Below are 16159 nucleotides of genomic sequence, written 5' to 3' on the forward strand. Positions count from 1 at the left end.
AGGTTCCTTGACACAGGCGCAGTTGTGCATTGGGAACTCAATTTTGGTCCAAAACGACATGCAAATGATCCGGAAAGGGGGGATAAGGGTAGGATAGGTCAGATTAGATGAAAAACACCCTAATTTGTGGATGAAATGAGGAAATGCAACCCATAGGAGAAAACCCTAAAACTGACAAAATATGCCCCTATTGTGATGCAGAGGCGACAGTATCCGTTGATCACACGGGAGAACCGACCTGACTGCTTCATGCTACGACATAGACTCAGGAGCATGGACAGAGATACATTAGCAGGACTGGGGATATACTATATCACGTTCATGCCCAAGATTAGGGCAAACATAGGACTGCTTACCACATTGGCAGAGCGATGGCATTCGGAGACCTCCTCCTTCCATCTGGCGACTGGAGAGGCAACCGTGACACTAGAGGATGTATGGCGTATCCTCCGCATTCTGATTCATGGAGAGATGATAAAGTATGACCCAGTGACAAGGAGAGACACATTGTGCAGATTATTTGAGTGTGATGCAGATGATCTGGATATCGTAGAGAGGGAGATTGGCTGGGAGACTATGGCATCAGAGTATGATCAACGATATGTGGTGATAGCCGTGGTGATAGCATGTCTACTAGCAAGAGACAGACGAGGACATGGATTCCCTATTGGATGGGGAAGAGTGCTAGAGCAGATGGTGATAGAGGGGATGGTGTACACATGGGGACCATGTGTACTAGCTATGCTGTATTTTCAGCTGCATCAGATAGCATATCAGGGAGTGCTGACGTTGAGCTGTGGAGTCACACTGCTACAGGTATGGGCATTTGAGCACATAGCCATATGTTAACCGATTACAGATAGACAGGTAGTACCACACCGACCATATGTGTACTGCTATGGTGGAGCACTGAGACAGGGTCCATTTGGATACATATTATATTGGTGACATGAGCTAGACAGACTGAGAGAGTTCACATGGAGACCATATCGTGATTGTCCGGGATGGTCAGATGATAGTGAGGAGCTACCATATTGCAGATAGGAGAGGTACCTAATTGGGCGACCAGTGAATCACCAGAGAGTCAGATGACAGTTTGGAGAGAGGCAAGATGTACCTAGGAGGACTGCACATTTTGCCCGATCTCACAGAGAGACGAGTCAGTGGGGGAGTATGATTCGGCCACACATAGCATATGCTGAATTCTCACAGCTACAGCAGAGATAGTGGGATTGGAGATCAAATGTAGTAGACGTCGGGATGATAGAGGAGTATGAGAGATGGTTTGCATGACAACAGCCAATGCCATTGATAGATCCAGACATTCCAATACCGAGGCAACAGGAGGACTTCCCACTCATAGGAGAGGAGGAGGGAGATGATGAGGACAAGGAGGATGAGGGCGGGGATGAGGATGATGGGGATGATGAGGATGGAGATGAGGATAATGGGGATGATGAGGATGGAGATGAGGATGGGGATGATGAGGATGAGCCAGATTCAGGCGAGCAGGAGGCATTGCAGGATATACCCATAGAGCCAGAGACAGCTAGGACAGAGGAGATGGAGATGTGCAGGGCTATCATAGCGAGTTAGCAGGATCACATTGCGACATTAGAGAGACAGTAGGATCAGTTCAGAGCGGAGATAGCCAGACTCACAGTAGCTCAAGATACAGCAATAGCTCAGGCACAGCGAGAGGAACAGAGAGTCACTGAGTATATTGGGTCAATTTGGGATGCTAGTGCACACGAGATGGCATAGATGCTGGTAGAGACCGGAGAGGAGATACGCCATTGGAGGACACTATATGAGAGCGCAGTCCCACCTGAACAAAGAGCAGCATCATATCAGACACGATCGAGGACAGAGAGTAGAGCACGCTCTCGGAGGTCATTGAGCAGCATTGGGGTGAGTGGACCTATGAGACCACCACAGCCAGGACCAGGAGGGACATCATCCGTGAGACATGGCAGGGATGAGGAAGATAGAGGGAGCACCTAGTGATAGAGGCACATGCTCCGTATGACAGACAGTGGACATTATGTAGTGTGATATTATATAGTCAGCCTGCGGGCCATACTTAGGATAGACAGTCCAATTTTGTACTCTGATATTATTGTGACATATGATATGATATGCATCAATATGATGGGATGCAATGTGTTATGACTGATAGTTATTTTTCATGTATGGATGACTTATGCAGTGTTTATTGTGGAACATGTATGGATGTATTTTTATGTGTTTTTTTGATGCATTGATAATATGAAATGGATAAAATGCTGGATGTAATGCAAATGTACTAACCAAATGGATGCAGGATGCAGCATATGTATGTAGAGAAATCAGAGCACTAGACCGAACTGACTATCTGAACTGACAGAAGAAATGTTAGTAAGAAGAAAATGAGACAGAAAATAGTTAGAGACAAAGAAAAACTTGCTTTCACTAATGCACTTTGTAGGTGAGAACCTTTATTTTAATGTAGCAAAAATGGATGCGCAACATCATAGCATTGAAGGCCAGAGCTGAAATGCAACCCTTTTTGCAAAAGACAGACACATTGCAGACAAACAGCAAGCACAACAAAAAAAAGAAAGGGACCATGAACCATCCCGGTCACTCTAAATCACTCAGTGACATCATCGAGCAACATAGGAACATGACCGAAGCCAAAGATAAATCAGTAAAAAGATAAGATGCACAAATGCCAACAAATCAAACAAACATCTTGATCTTCATTGTCAAAAGTTGAAAGTGCTGATAGGATGATCATGTTGTCTGGTTTCAGGGAATGCAATACCCCATCTAAGACAGGACACAGTCTGGTTTTGAGTATACCACACCCTGTATAAGACCCATGATAGTGTATCAAGGATGAATGATTGTGAGATTGATTGATATGACAATTCGGAGCAGTGTGAATGTCTAGTCTAGTTGAAAAGGTCATTTGGTTATGCATGATTTCATTAAAGCACAGTGTATGATTGCGAGTGTCGTTGGATGGATGCTCAATGATTTGTCTTATGCACAAAAGGGATCATTTATTTTTATTTTTTTTGTTTTTTGAGATTTTACAATTTTTTTTTGTGTTTCATTTTTTTTCAGGACTTTATTTGACTTTTTAAGGATTTATTTCAGGACATTATTTGATTTTTAGAGATTTTTTTAGGACATTATTTGATTTTTTAGAGATTTTTTCATGACATTTTTCAATTTTTATGATCTTTTTCAGGACATTTTTCAATTTTTTAAATTTTTTTAGGACATTTTTTTTTTTAAAAAAAATTTAAATTTTTTCAGGACATTTTAAATTTTTTTTATGATTTTGCCCCCAGTGTCTAGCAAGGCAAGGAATATGACAGGTGAATAAATAAGCTTTCTGAAATGTTGGTGGATAGAGGGAAGACAAAGGCCTTTTATTATGGAGACAATATGGATGCAATTTTCAAGGGCTATGGCGTGATGGGACAAGGGACTGGATATGACAATGTAAAGCAGTGACATGGCATGAGGGACATGTCAAGAGGTGTTTGAAACCATGTTTAAATTTTGCGTCCTTATGTCAGATCAAGATCAAGGAATGAAAAAGAGTGTATGGATAGTGATAAGATATGGATAGGATAAGCAAGACCAAGAATGGATAAGGGACATGGACTCAAGGTCAGGATAGGATACGGGATAGTGGCATAAAGTTGCAATAAGCTAGGGAATATGGATGAAAGGTTGTAATAAGCAAATGGATAAATAACCAAAATCTATGATGGACTAAAAGCTACAAACAAGATGCGTGATGCTCATGAAGATCCTCAGCCTTGTCAAGATCAAAGGTGGAAAAAAGGGATATGTACATGAGGGACAATAGGATAATGGAGGGTAATGACAGGGGTTCGATAGAATAATGAAACAATGAAGGACAAAAGGATATGATATGATAAAACCTGCCCCCAAGTGTGGTGTGCAAGAAGTTCATAAATTATGCATGACGCCTGTTTGCCAAGTTTTCATCACAGTACTTGCCCAAGGCACCTATTTGCCAAGTTTTCACCAGTGGACGAATTATTTTTGCTTTATTTTTTTTCTTTTGTCTTTTTTTTCTTTTTTTTACTTTTTTTTTCACTTTTTTTTTTTTTTTTGTATTTTTTTTTTTGTATTTTTTGTATTTTTCAAGAGAAGATGGACACATGATAGGGGATGGAAGAAGGACTCAAGCGTCTCTTTTTTTTTTGGATAGTAGCCTTGAAAAAAAATGGACCATGACCTTTAAAAGTATGCTCAAAGACGTTGGTAGGATAAGGACATGGAAAAATGAGATGAAACTAAGGCAAGAATTTATGCAAAGGATTGGATCAAAGGGATGGAAGGATGGAAAATATGCATTGGATAATGGATAGGGTATTGGAAGAACTAGGCTTCAGTGGATGGAGATGAAGGCAAGATCGACATTGGCACACACCTTGAGGGGTGATGGACTGATGGAGGAAAGACATATTTTGGATATTGAGATTTTGACGAAGGAAAGGCTATGGATTTTGGGACATAAGGGCCCAAAATGGATAAAGAAGGTGATGGAAGAATAGACTTGGAATGTTTGGATGGAGGAATAGCAATTGTAGATGCCAAGTTGGATGTTTCTTTAGGCTTTTGTGCTTCAAGGAGCCACTTAGGGATCCACATGGTTTTTGATTTTTCATGCTTTTGTGGTTCCTTGGAGTGCATTGCTTGCATAAGGGATTTAGGAACCCATATATATTTTGACTTTTCTTTATTTTGCTCAGTGGGCCTTTGTGGCCTTTTGGATATTTCTTTTTCTTTATAGATCATATTGTTCTTTGTTTTGACATGTTGATTATATTGGACATGTTGATCCTTGAATACATGTGGATTGCTAGACTTATGACTTTATGCTTGGCATCCAAATTGCTTGGAAGAGGGAATGAATGTCAGTGTGGATGGGAATGATATGGAATTATTTTGGATTGATGAGATTTACTCAAGGATGTGTGCCTTTGCTGACCTTGCATAGAGGATGAAGGGATATAAGGACCTAAGATGGATGGAAGGTATGATGGGGAAGGTGTATGTTTTGATTTTGATGGAGGGATACCAATGTCTTGAGAGTGAGCTGTGTAGACATGACCCTTAAGATCTTCTTTGATATGGAGAGATTCTTGCTTATGGAGATCTACTCCTTTGCCTTGATGAATATCTTGACTTGTAGGATACTCTTTTCTTTGAGAAGAAGACGCGAGTCCATTATGAGGTGGATATGATATGAGAGAAATAATGAGATCTTGAAGTGGATCGGATTGCACCAAAGTGGGAGAACCCATTATGCATGTCGAGGGTTCATGAACATCTTGCACTAACACGTTAGAATCATGAAGGGGATTAGGATCATGAGAGGGACTAGGATTGTGTAGTGGACATGGTTCAATGACAGGCTCTTCAAGAGATGGAATGGGAGAAATAATGGGATCATCAAAAGAAATGCGATCTTGGAGTGTATATGGAGCATTATGACAAGGAGATGAAGGAACAAGTGGATCTTGTGGAGGATCTGAAGGAATGATAGGGTCTTGTGTTGGAAATGAATTTGGAAGGATACTTTGATCTTGACAAGGAGGAAGATCATTGGATTCCTCTTTAAAGGTGCTTTGCTCTTGACTTTCAATGGGATCATAATAAAGGATGGAAAGGATATCTTGATCTTTCTTAGGAAGTGGAATGTCAATGGGATTTCAAAGGACATTTTTTTCATGACATGGAAGGGGATCATTTGGGATTGGATGAACTGGGATATCTTGATCTTTCCCAGGGAATGGAGTGTCAATAGGACTTTGGATAGGATGCACAAGAATAGGGGAATCATCATGAGTGTATGGGAACATGGGGTCCTGGTCAACAATTGGATGGGATGATAAGGTTTCAAGATCTTGATCTTGATCTATTTTAAGACATGTTTCTTCATGCTCTAAATTATCCTCTTGACATGGGGTTGGACTTTGGATATGCATGGAGGATTCTAACAAGGGCTCAGTGTTTTGGGATGAAGGAAATGCACTTTGAACATTTGTGATGGATTCTGGCAAGGAATCAATGCTTAAACATGAGGAAGAGTGACTTCGAAGGGGGTCCTCTAAAATAGGTAATGGCAATAAAGTGCATGGTGGCATTGGGTCTTGTATTTCTGAAACATGACAAGGATGTGCATCATGAATTGGATTATCTTGGCAATCAATTATGGATAGCCCTTGGGTAATTGCATCCTTGGGTGTATTGTTTGATGAGGACGATATAGAAGATTCTTGTGAAACTTCTAAAGGTGTAGGGATAGATGCCACTGGAGAGTCCATTTGTTTGTGAGGGGATGAGGCATTGCTAGACATAAGTGTATTATTTTGATCTTCCTCAAAGAACTCACTTGGTAGGTTCCTTAAGATCCTTGCAATAAAGCCACCTTTCTTTCAAGGTTTTGACATAGTAGTATCTGGAATTTGAACTTGTTTGGCAAGGATTTGGTCTTGGTTTAATGTCATGTTTTGATATTGGAATTGGTTCAATTGTTCTGACATCTTTGAAACTTTGCTTGGTGTGGGCTGCAACCTTTGTTTTTGAATGTTTGGTTGCGGTTGTTGACATTGATATTCCACCAATTGTTGAACCATTTGTGGACATTGTATAGTTGGTTGGACATATAGTTGAAATTGGACCATTGGTTGTGTCTGTTGGAAATGCTAGAACTGTTGAGCCATTGGTTGTATTGGTTGAAAATCTGATTGATAGTAAACACCTTCTTGTTCTTGATGTGAAGGCACATAATGTTGAAATTGATGTTGTCTCTTTTCTTGAAATTGTTTCATCATCTCTATTTCGGAGAGGAGAGCTGGTATGTCTAATCGTTCAAGAAGAGATCTTACATCAATTGGCTCAATCTTTAGATTTCGACCTTTAAATTTTTGAAACATTTTGGACATTTGTGATCTATTCTTCTCAATGTTTTTCACTCTTTGTTCCAAAATCTCCTCTTCTTGAGCTAGTTTCTCCTTTAGTTTTTGTATTTGGACATTTACATCATCATAAAAAGTTTGATCAATGTTGCTTTGTTGTTGGGTTGGATATAATTGTGATTGCCTTGGATTAAAATTTGATTGCATTGTCGGTTGATACGTCAAACTTTGTTGCATCATTGGTGCTTGGAACCTTGTTTCAATAGACATGTCACTATGCAAATGCAATATTTTTGGAATTTTTGATTTTAAAAGGATGATGTATGACATGCAACTAAATGCAACCTAAATAAATAAAAATGCAATCTATGGCAAGAATGCAACCTATGTTTTTGGTTGTTTTTCAAGATTTTGACAAACTTTTTGGAATGCAAATCTAAAAGAGACCCTTAGGAAATTGAAATGATGTCTAGACCTCAAAGGACAAAAGGACCAAGTGACAAAAGGACAAAATGACAAAGTCTCCCCTATATGCTTGGATACTAAGCTAGGTTTGACCAAATGACAATAATGACATAAAAAGAAAAGGTTTGACAAGGTCTAGACTTCCTAACAATGACTTAGGGTTTATCAAAGATTTGGATTACTCAAGTATGACAAAACCTAGTTTTTGAGACTATATGCAAAGGGACAATTAATATGCAAGTAACCCTAATATGATATGATAATGACCTAAGCTTAATGAAGAGACCTAGGGTATGCAAATATGAATGTATGACAATGGTATGACTTTAATGCAAGAGGACATACGCAAATGGATGACTCTTATTGATATGCAAAGGAGTATGACCTAGTTGGAACCTAACCTTGGTACTTGACAAATGACTTTGCAAAATGCAACCTAGGATGAACCTAAATGTAAGTGACATGAATGTTGAGACAAGATTTTGAACAATTTTTGACAACCATGTTTGAAGGTGTTTTTGAATTTTGTTGGATGAATGTCTCTTGTGTTTAACCTTATTTTGAATCAATTTGTCTTGTTTTTGGAATGAGATGCAATTCAACTTTTGACAAGTAAAGAAGACAAGATATTTTAACATAGACTCGAGACAATCATGCTCATTCACACATTTCTTATGGTAGGCAAGGACATTAGGTACTTGAGAGGTAGACTCATTATGGGATTCAAGGAGAATACATAGATGCTTGACCCCACGGGCTCCCCTCCACGGCACTCACTTCTCAAGGCACCCAAGCATCAGTCCCCATGGAAATCTCCCCATGGCGAACTTAGTATCTCTTCCAAGTATCCAAACTTGTCCTTCTCAAGCAACTAGAAGGGTTTTTGGCCTCTAAAAACAAGGTGTTTAGTAAGGATTTCTGTTAAGCGTTACTCCTTGATGTCACGCAAGCGTGATTGAGACATTAAGCCCATCAAGATACCAAAAAAATGTAGTTGCACAAGCATGATTTAGACCGTGAGGTCCTACTTAGATGTTGATATGAGAAAGAGTTCAAGGGTCATCACTTCCCAAGTAACTGCAATTCCCACGTAACCCTTCCTTCAAAGCTTTCGCTCATCAGATATTTGTTTATAGTGAGTTAGAATGCCAAGGTATTCTAGCCGTACTCACTTTGGGTTGTTCCCTTCTCACGATTATCACTTGCTTGCAAAAGAAAATGGTTGGGAAGGCAAGCCCTCTAAAGGTGACACACAATCAAAGACATGAGCATGGTATCGAAGATCTGGATTTCTAATCACCCTAAGAAGGATGAGAGCATACTCTCCTACTCCAATGTCAAACTCAACAATCAAATCAAGCATATGCAACCTACAAAACCCAAGTCAGAAGTTTGAAATGTTTAGTCTTCGACTATCGAACCTGCAAAAAACGTGTTAGTAGTTTCATTTATTGCCTTTGTCATGCATATGCCAAGGTTCTGCATAGAGAATTAGTACCAAAAACCAAAAAGCAGAAAACAAAATGCAAAACAAACAATTTTCAAGTAAAACACTGCATTTTTACCTCTGTTTCTGGACTTTACACAGGCGCAGAAGTCATGAAACAGGCGCAGAACTCATGACACAAGTGCAGAATGTCTTTAACACAAGTGCAGAATGCTTAACACAGGTGCAGGTTGTCTCACACAGGCGCAGAAGTCCCCAGAAAACCCTGCACTGCCCTATTTTTGGGTTTTTTGACCTGCAAATCAACCCAAAAGCACTCAAAAACACAGTTAAGGGGTTAGATGGTTAGTGTTCACGTCAGGTTCACCAATTAATGTAGCTAGGAAATCGGAAATCATCAAAGCAATATAAAAATTAATCATTAGCTCAATCACAAAAGCTCATTGCAATGATCTATCCTAAACACACTCAATAGAGACATGAAAATGAAACATTCAAAACTAAAGATTATGCAAACCAAATGTAGATCGAAATGCTTCCTTCATGCAACTCCATTGTCCTTCTTTCTTCTCCAAATAGTTTTGTTGTGGATCTCACCTTCAAGTGCATAAACCTAATGTGAAAGCAAGATTGACATTGGCACAAGAGTACTCGAAGCGTGATTTGACAAAGTGATTAGAAATTCGATAATCTGATTAGGGATTTGATTGAAGAAATTCATCCAATTTATAGACAAATTAGAGAAATGACAAGATTAGCATGAAAATGATTCTAATGGAAATTCAAATCAAGAATAGCAAAATTATGACATGTGTATGACAAATTGCTATGCAAGGATTTATGACAATTTATGACAATTTATGACAAATTGCTATGCAAAGATTTATGACAAGATTTTGAAATAGAAATAGACATTTAGGAATTTAGGAGAAATTAGAAAATTAGGTTAGAAATGATGACTTGGAAATTAGGAAATTGATGAAAATTAGGTAAATTAATTAATAATTTCCCATTCATTAATTAATTTACAAAAATAGGAGGAAATTGAATTAGAAATTAGGAAAATTAGAAAATTGGAAAATAGGAATTAGAAAATTAGAAAATGAGGAATTTAGGAAATGAGGAAATGAGGAAATGAGGAATTAGGTAAATTAATTAATAATTTGTCATTTATTAATTAATTCACAGAAAGAGGAATAATTAGCCAATTAAGTAAATATTTAATTGTGACTCGAAGACCTAGGATAAATAAATAATTTATTTAACCTAGAGAGAGAAATGACAAACAGGATTAAATGAATAAATCATAAAACCCTAGAAGATGAATTAGTAATGCAAGGATGACAATTAGGTCTTGATGAAAGATAATTGACTCGATCATGATTCGGATTAACAAAGGACCAATGTCATAAATGATTTGATTGATAAATGCGCCAATTGACAAGGAATAATGACTAATTGATCCAAATTGACATAATTGAGACAAACAACGATCGATGACAAATCGATCACAAAATGACAAGATTGACAAGAGGACAAGAATCGATGACAAAATAGATTGCAAGATGATAAGATTGAAAATGACAACAATCAATGACAAATTGATCGCAAAATGACAAGATCAAACATAACAACGATCGATGACAAATCGACAGATGATAAGATTGATAAGAGGACAAAACCCTAATTAGGATTGATGATGTCCAAAATGATGACAAATGAGCACGCACATTGATATGATAGGATAAAATCGATCAAAATCATAACTGGATAGTGTTGTTGACAAGACCAAATTTGAGAGCGAGATGAATGAAGAATGTAGAAGAATGACTCGATGCTCGCAAATGATAAAAACCAAGTGCGTGACATAGGATAAATGTTAATGCGATGCAAAAACCTAAAATGAGGCAATGCGCAAATGTTAAAGTATGACTCCGCAAGCGTTGACCATTTTTAGGTGTCTACAATGTGGTTTCGAAGTTGACACATATTCCCTTCATATACTCTAGGTTTAAGTTGTCACTAGGCACAATGGGTCATGTCAGTTGTCAGCTTGGCTCTTTCATTTTTGTGAGTATGTTAGTATTGATTAACTCTTTTTGTATGTGGATTATTCATGTTGTGGTTATTTATGTGGCATTGGATAATTTGTTTATTTGTTGAAAGATTTGATAGTTAGTATTATATATCTTTAATTATTTGATTTAAGCTATTTGAGCTTTTGATTATTTGATTAATTATTGATGGTTGACTATAGTCTAAGTATTAATTAATATTTAAATTGGAACTAATTAATTATTTAATGTTTGATTTATTTGATTATGTTTTCCCTTTTTTATTATTTAATTAAAATGCCTATAGTATATAAAGTATTAAATATTATTTCCTATAGGCCTATAGTTTAAATACTAATATTTATTTGGTTATATGGTAATTATACCTTGGGCTATTAGAATATATTTATCCCACCTACTTACAATATATGTTAATATCTCTTACCTACCATATTCTCCTATTGGATGGTTTTATTTTGAGAAATAATAGGATATGGGAAAAATATTCCAAAATGGAATTATCCCATTGGTTGGATTTTTTTAGGGTTTCCTGGTTATTGTTTCTTTTTAATGGATTCCCTATGACTATTCATGGGTTCCATTATTTGGCTTTGGATTCTCGGTGGATTTCTTGGACTTGGTTTGGAAGAGATTTGGGCTTGGATTTGGATTGCAAAGCTTGTGGGCTCTCCTTCAACTACCTAGCATCACACGGGTTGTAGGTTGGAGGCCATTCCCTTTGTTGTTTATCTTTGTTTTCATTGTCTACAAATGTCTACTCAATTAATGATTTGTGTGGGGGAAAATAAATAGTTTTCTTCCATCTTCTCTCTTCTTAGTGAATTTGATTGGGAATCCATGGGTTATGAGATATTTGTTTGATGAAATTTGGAAATTGTCTTTCTTGTGATTGCCGTGAAATGAATGACATGAAGATTTCTATGTATTTACAATTATATCCTATCTATGTGTGATTGTATTTTATTATTGTTGCTTTGGAGATTTCTTTCATGTTGTTAAAGATTTAAGGGAGTTTGTGGAGTTGAGAGGAGAGAGTCTTGTGAGCTTCCAGTCTGGCCTTGTCATGAGGAAGACTCACAGGACTCATCTCCTTCTTAGAAATTTTATATTTTCCTTGTTTTTTATGTGTTTTCATGTCTGGAATAAGTTTATTGTTTGTATTTAGATGTGTGTTGAGTCTATTCCATTATTTGGATTCAATATTTGGTGGCTAGATGGGTTTCTGAACTTGCTAGAGATGTTTGTTTTTCCTCCTAAAGTCTATAGAATTTTTTCAATTGGAGTTCCTTGGGTGAATTTTATTATTTTATGATGTTTATAACTTCTTAGAGATCATTTTGTGCCAATTCCAACAAGTATATATACATCATATTAAGCCCACTATGTCTTGTGCAAATTTGATCTTGTTTTTCTGTATTTTCTTTCAAAAAGTACAGTTTGTTGCAAATACGCTACAGGACTCTATAAATGTGCTATAGGATCTGACAAATGCACTACAAGACTAAAAACATATGCTAAAATAGTAAATGTATGTGCCAGATTGTCTGTTTTAGGGTTTTGATCAGTTTAAGGTCCTGTTTGATGTCAGTTGGATTTTGGGTCGTACCAGAGGCTTTTTGAGGGCATTTATGATGTCTAATGTTGATTTATGATTGGTGATGTCTTCATATGATTTATTTGTGAGTTTTGTATATTTTTTACGCCATTTGAGTTGTTTGTGCTTTCTCTCTTGTTGATGCACCGAGAGAGATTTTGAGATTCTTGTGATTTTGCGCCAACAAGTGAATTGGCCTTACTAAGCCTATTTGATGATTCATTTCTGATTTGTATGGATTTTATTATGGCCCATGTGATGTTGTTTTATCCAAGAGGCTCATTGGTTTTTGTTATCACGTGTGACCTTTCACATGTTTCATGCTTATGAGATGAGATTTTTTGTTGCATATGGATTGCTTATGATTTCAGATTCATGTATGTTCTCAGTTTTAATTATGATTTTAGAGCCTCTTGTGTTTTCATTGTTTGATACCATGTTAGGGGGAGTGGGCCTCCTTGTGATGACTAGGGTCATGAGAGATAGGCTTGCATGAGGTTCCTTGTAAGGATGCATGAATTCTAGACCACTAGGGCACATTGGGAGTTTATCATGTTATTGTAATCAAGTGAAAACTTAATAATGAACTCATGGGATGGGTAGATAGATAATTAAATAAGATAATTCATTGATTTTTGCCTCATCAATTGATCCTAAGGAGGATGTTTTAGGATAAGTATGAGAAGGTCATGAAGATGGTAAGTCAATCTCCCTTGATCTCTCATAGGTTGAGATAGTTCAACATGTCCATCAGGCTAGGGCCTTATGTTATGTGTTATGTGGATGGCATGTGATGACACTCCACTCCTACATGTTTTCCCTTTGATGTTCTTATGGCTATGCTTTGTTGATTGATAAGCCTTTGGGAGTTTCTTATTGTGATTGTTTATGTTGGTTGTATTTTCTCCATGCTTGAGAGTGTTGTTGTAATCTTTTGTTTTGGTATTAAGTGTCAACCTAGAGGTAGAGTGTGTTTTGGGACCTTGTGTCATCTCTTAGCATGGGGGGTGGTTCCTTTGGTTCCACATGGTCGGGTGGTTGGTTATTTTTACAATTGGTTTTTTTCCCCTTGTTGGTGTTCTTTCTTGCGTGGAAGTGGATTATTCATCATGATGGATTATGGATTGTATTATAGTAGATTCATGTATATGAGATTTAAATTACTCTTGTAATGATCATAGGAGATTTAGTAGATGGATGAGCTATGCTCTTGTTATGTAAATCATGTAATTGCAATGATGTATGTAGCCTAGATGATGCCTTGGATTGAGGCTTATGAATGTAATGTAATTGAGATATTTGTGATTGATGTTATGAAAGTGATTCATGTAGATCCCTATTCTTGTAATGGTTTCATATTGACTATACTTTTTCATGTATGTGTTTATTGGTATTTGAAAGAAATGGGAAACTAGCTTTGTAGTGGATTCTTAGGTGATAATGAACCTTATATGGTGGAATGATTATAAGGATTAATCAATGTTGAAATATTATCATTCTTAAATGTGGTTTTCATTCATGTTAATTCATTGAAATGTTAGGAATAACAATGGTTAATTGGCAATGGCATTAGGACTTTGCCTTAAGCATATAGGAAGCATTTAAAGAAAAGAACATATTAGGGTTTAAGTATCTCATAAGTGATCATATGTTTTAAAAGGAATGTATTCTATATTATGCATTTAGTGAAAGATAAAAATGATGTTTTCATAGTATTCATAGGATTTTAATGGTTAAGGGATAGTAGGAACATTTGGAAATGGAGTTTAAAATGTACCTTAGAAATGGGATTGATTATGCATTGATTTCATGTAGTCTAAGAGGTTAAAGGTTTTCATATCATAATAAAGGAAATCATTTAGGATCATGTAATATGAAAGGAAATGTTAAGTTCATTGCATATATGTAAATGATTAAAGTATGTATTAAGTAATGCATATCATTGAGTAGGAGGTTAAACATAGAATAGAGTGCATCAATGATCATGTAGCTGCCTATCATTCTAAGGGAATAAGTCAATGAATTACATATGAGAATGCTGAAATAGTAATGGTGTTATATTAGGTAATGATGCATAGATGTTATTACTTGGGTTTAAGGAAACTAAGTAATGGCGTTGAGATACCCTATGGAAGTAGAGCAATGTGTATGTTGTTAGTAGTTCTGCTTGCGTATTGATAAAGGATTATGGTTTAATGTTATTATCATGTTATTAATGAGTTTTTGTTTGTTACACACATTGCATAAAAGATGTTTAAGTGAACATTAGTTGTTACATAAAAAAAAGTGTTTCATTAGATGTTATTTTAGATTATTTTCTCTAGGGCATTTTGGTAGGCATTACAAGATAAGGTTAATTTGTTTAAGTTTGGTCAAAATTGATTCCCTCCCCCCCCTCTTAGTTTTACTCCATTGTTGTTGCCAACATAATCAACCCCTACTGCATAACCAATATGGAGTTTAGATCATGAAACTCCATTCAAAAAAGCTACCCAAAGGATTGATCAACTTGGAAGGAATCTCCAATTTAGATGACCAAGTGAGAGGGAAGATTATGAATCTAGTCACAAGAAAAGGATATTACAAGCCAATCTCTATGGCTGATGGAAAGACTCTCAACTTGGGAAAGGTATGTTCCAAAATAGACCAGGAAATCTTTATCAACCTTTGTAAAGAATATAATGATATATTTTCTTTTTCTTATGAAGACCTTAAAGGGTTTGACCCTAGTTTGGCCCAACATACCATAGAGCTAGATCCAAATGCAAAGCCTATCAGACAAAAGAAAAGATCCACAAATCATAAGGTTGAACCCTTAATGAGAAAAGAGTTGTCCAAGCTCATAGAATGTAATATAATTTTTCCAATAAAACATTATCCTTGGGTAGCCAATCTTATTTCAATTAGGAAAAAAAATGGGGAAATCAGGCTATCTGTAGACTTTATGGATCTCAATAGGTCCTCCCTTAAAGATCATCATCCCCTTCCCTCCATGGAAAAAATCTTAGCTAAAGTAAGTGGTTTAGATATATTTTCATTCTTGGATGGATATTCAAGATATAATCATATCCTAGTCCAAGACTTAGACCAATCAAGATTTCTTTTACTAATAAATGGGGCACCTATGCATATTGTAAGATTCCACTTGGAATAACCAATGTAGGTGCCGCTATTCAAAGAGCTATGGATATGGCCTTTAGGGGAGTGTTGGAAAAGTTTGTGTTGATATACTTAGATTATATAACTATGTACTCCAAGCACTCAGTGAATCACTTTGGCCACCTTAAGTAGGTATTCGATAAATGCAAAGAATACGTTGTTTATAGATCCTAATAAGTGTGTTTTTGCTACCCAGCAGGGCATGTTGTTAGGACACGTCATATCAAAGGAAGGTTTGGCCATATATCTAGAAAGGGTGGAGGCTATTTTGTCTCTTCCAATTCCAGGCATAAAAAGCATTTGCGCAGTTTCCTTGGTAGGATGAACTTTGTAAGGAGATTTATTCCAAACTTGGCCGCCGTGGTTAAACCCATCACAACCATGTTGAAGAAAGACATAGTTTTCAAATGACTAGGGAGGGAAAATATGGTTTTGAACAAATCAAACAATAAATTTCTCAAGCCCC

Source organism: Cryptomeria japonica, chromosome 2, assembly GCF_030272615.1.
Source record: "Cryptomeria japonica chromosome 2, Sugi_1.0, whole genome shotgun sequence".
Taxonomy (NCBI): Eukaryota; Viridiplantae; Streptophyta; class Pinopsida; order Cupressales; family Cupressaceae; genus Cryptomeria; species Cryptomeria japonica.